Source organism: Papaver somniferum, unplaced genomic scaffold, assembly GCF_003573695.1.
Source record: "Papaver somniferum cultivar HN1 unplaced genomic scaffold, ASM357369v1 unplaced-scaffold_41, whole genome shotgun sequence".
NCBI classification, from domain to species: domain Eukaryota; kingdom Viridiplantae; phylum Streptophyta; class Magnoliopsida; order Ranunculales; family Papaveraceae; genus Papaver; species Papaver somniferum.
The window spans coordinates 554,810-555,701 of NW_020646638.1; positions in this window are offsets into that span (position 1 = coordinate 554,810).

The following is an 892-nucleotide window of genomic DNA, read 5'->3' on the forward strand; positions in this document are numbered from 1 at the left end:
TGGCTCACTTAGATTGTTTATAGACTAGCTTCTATATCTCGAAAGGGAATTCGTTACAATTTAAGAAAACCCCTCTGGAATCAATTCGAGTCAAAGTAAGTTGAATCGAGGCGAGGGAAGCTTAGTGGAGCTTTGATACCCAAGGCCTCACCGCAGTACAAGGCGGCGCAGTCACGCATTCAACTCACAGAAACCGTCATGAACTTCGAAGTATGCTAAAAGAACAACCAATATCCTTCGAAAAATTTTCCTAACAAGCTCGATACCCTATAGGTCTCTTTCTAATCATATTTTAAAGCTTGGGTTCGCGTTAGGTTTTGTTCTCCTAAAGCGGGCAAGAAGGGAGCGGTGATGAAATCCGAACCCTTATCTGTTTAGGCCAGGCCTTGCCCTTTACTAGGAAAATAAATACAGTCCGGTTCGTCCTCAAACAATTAACACCTTAAGGAGTACAGTAACTCGCTTGCAGGGGATTCGCGAGTGTTTTTGATTGGACTTACCTCCTGTACTAGACGGGGGATGAACCGTTTTCGTCGACTCGGGCCACGACTCCTATGCCGTGTGCGAACCCGAGGGGCCGAGGTGATATTGTAATCACCTTCCTTCCCTGCACACAGTTTGTATTTAAGGGTACCCTTCCGTAGGGTTTAAAAATTAAAGTCCAAATGTCCAGTCCAATTTAAAGTTCAAAAAGAAAAAAAAAATAAAAATAAAATTACAGTTTTCCTCACACACTCAAAAAGAATTAAAAATTAAATCCTAAAATTGTCCTCTTTTCTTCTCTTTTCGCTTTTCGCTTTAAGCTTTTTCCTCTCCAAGTCCTTAGTTTTCACTTTGAACCTGCAAAATAAAGACAAAAAGAAACGTAAAAAGGAACAAACAATTCTAAAAA